We start from the raw sequence: 2,965 nt of genomic DNA, 5'->3' as shown, positions 1-2,965 counted from the left end.
TTTGTTAGAAAATAAATTTGCGAAAAATAAAACTTTTGAAAGAAATTATTTTACAATTAATTAAATCTGAAATTTAAATGAGGGTACCTGATTTTTTTGGAATTGAGTCATGGGTCACGCTCTATTTAAGACGTTTCACGAGTTTGTCCAAATAAATGCAAAACAATTACATTTATCACGTCTTTCCCGTGATAAATCAAGCCCAAAAATATTTCCATGTGATAATTTTTTGCACTAAAAATTTATCAATTAATCAACACCTTATAAAAATTTTCTTTACAAAGATTCTCATTGCGACTGACTTTTTTTAGAACAAAAATTAAAAGAACCAATTCAAGAGTATCATGCAAGAATTTTGGTTGGTTAATATAAAATTGGTTATATATGTGTATTGATGTGTCAACTTGGCAAACAATAGGAAAAATAAAAATTTGAAGGGAGAGTGACTATTGCTTGCCATAGCAAAATAAAGTGTATATAGCTAGTGAGAGAAAAATAATAGAGAAAATAACAAGGTATGTGCTATAAGACTATTAACTTGTAAAACTCCTATGTCATGAGCTCATCAGGACCCTGTGCACTCATGAAATTCAAGAAAAGGCAAAGGATATAGAGCTGAAAACAAGCCTCCCACCAAGGTAAGTATAGTTATACAATGAATCTAGACTAAAATTTGAAAGTCAAAAATTAAATTTTTTATTGCATCAGTTTTGATTTTGAAAGAAATAATCACACACACAAAATGTGAATAAACAATTATTTTGAATATATTCACATATAATTTCTTAACATATTTCTTGGTCTCATTGTCTTGATACAGACTATCAATAAGTCTTCTTCAGTCTATAGCTAAATTTTGTCACAAACATTATATCACTCATTTCTCTTTATTGACATTTTCATAATGTCATATATGCTCATTGTTATGTTTGATTGTTAAGGCTATATCTAAGTATTAGTTTATTTTTTAATTTGTGATTAAATGTTTTGGGTCAAAAATACATGACTAATAGTGCTCGTGAGTCATGCTTTAAAAATTGCATTCTTAGGCTGATAAAGTTAATATTAAAGTATGTTACTTTAATTTTTCAATTATTAAAAAAGTTAAATTTGAAATGGCTTCATTAAATAAGAAAAAAAGACAAAATGAATGTGATCATGTCCACTCTCTAAATCCATTCTTTATATACATTATACACATATCTACAAACATATACAAAGTCATAGCTAAAAGTTCTTATTAAACTTGCTTTTAATAAATTATTATATATTAAATTGATTTTCATCAGTTTTACAGAGAAAAGGGTTGAATACAAGTGGAAGGACTGAATTTGTGAGACAGTGATGACCTTAGCAGAAGATGTATTCTGGAAAGTCTGCAGAATTATTAAATGTGCCCTCAAATATGTTTTGTGTAGCATCAATGTATCCCAGAAGCTAACCATGTTCCAGCATTTTCTTGGTATGTTTTATCTGCAAAAATAAAAATATGAAAATTAATTAGAGCCAAGAATATAAAACATAAAGGGGTATATGTGAAGCATATGTACCTAATATATCGTCATTTATGATTTTGGATTTTCAAGTGATAATAGAGATTTCTTAGTAAATTATTAAATCTTCCAAATATTTTATAAATTCACATTTTCTCGTGTTAAAATATGGACATCTCATTTGTTTTTATTCTACGGCCCAGTACTAGCTTAAAATAAAAACAAACGTAGATACCTGTTCTGAGGACATGTCTTCAAAACCAAAAAAAAATCCACATATCTCTGGATTGGTTAGTAGCAGGTAGAACTAACTTCCTCACATTTAACTTCATTAGCAATTTCTCCAAAGAGTACCCCTGTACACATATTTTTAGTTCAGAATAAAAGATACTTAATAGATGAAATTTGTAACCGTTAAAATTTTAACCATAAAACATTATTTCTATCATTAGAAATAATACTATATATGTTGAATTTTATTGTGTTTTTGATATTGTTGTGCTCTATTCTAGATTTGGTACTAAAATAACATTCACTACTATAACACGGTTATAATAGTAAAGTATAAGATCTAGAAGTTGGAAGGAATATAGGTTCTAAGAAATTCATCATTCAAGTAGCACCATTTTCTATAATAACAAAAAAAATCAATAACAATAATTTTAAAACAAGAACCAACACAAATATAATTATAGCATAAATTTAGAAATAATTACCTGAAAATTACTGTCCATGAGAAAGATGATTTGTGATTTGTGGAGCACTTTCTTCATTGTTTCCTGTAAATATTTTATATTAAAAAAATATAGTTCACAAAGAATATCATGTATGTACTTATATATACACAAAATTAAGGGAGAGGGAGAGGGAAGAGAAAGAGCTGTTTACACCAATAGATAATCCTCTTCGGCGGCCTGATTTCATCACTAAAACTATCTTTAATTTTCATACCAAATTGTTTATATAAGAGATAGAAAATTGTATGCTTTATATATTATCTGTTGTGTGGGTGTGGGTTTTAAACAGGTGTATATGAGTGTGTATACGAGTAGAAATTTCTAGATGTAACTAGATGTGCATATATATATGAATTGAAACTTCTAGATGTAACTAGATGATACATAACAGGCTGTGCAGGATAAAATAATATTTTTAAAAGAGTAGAAACTTCTAGATTTTACTAGATGTAATATAAGAGGGGAGCCCATTTCACTCCGTTTCTATTCAGAAATTATTTGTAGCCCAACTGGTATAGCATCTTACTAGAGCTTTTTTAAAAATTGTCAAGTTAAAACTATAATTTTATTTATATTTATTGAAGTGATATTTGAATCTATTCTAAATATTTTAGCTTTGTGTTTTAGTTTATCATGTTTGTAATACCAGTAATGTAAAAATCTTACATTAGGTAATACCAGTAATATTACTGGTAAAATACCAGTAATATTTTAGCTTTATTTAATTAAACTAGA

General features: G+C 27.4%; 1 long non-coding RNA gene across 1 annotated transcript; it reads right to left on the bottom strand.

The window, feature by feature from the left end:
* Window positions 1-1,234: 1,234 nt before the first annotated feature.
* On the bottom strand, window positions 1,235-2,524 carry LOC141703307 (uncharacterized). The gene is made up of 4 exons (XR_012567440.1): window positions 2,382-2,524; window positions 2,210-2,272; window positions 1,729-1,849; window positions 1,235-1,473 (listed from the first exon to the last, which is right to left on the bottom strand). It is a non-coding gene; the product is annotated as an uncharacterized LOC141703307 (long non-coding RNA).
* Between the last annotated feature and the right edge of the window lie 441 nt (window positions 2,525-2,965).

Source organism: Apium graveolens, unplaced genomic scaffold (assembly GCF_009905375.1).
Source record: "Apium graveolens cultivar Ventura unplaced genomic scaffold, ASM990537v1 ctg6474, whole genome shotgun sequence".
Lineage (NCBI taxonomy): Eukaryota > Viridiplantae > Streptophyta > Magnoliopsida > Apiales > Apiaceae > Apium > Apium graveolens.
Note: the sequence above shows the minus strand (reverse complement) of the source record. Positions and strands in the feature narration are given on the sequence as shown.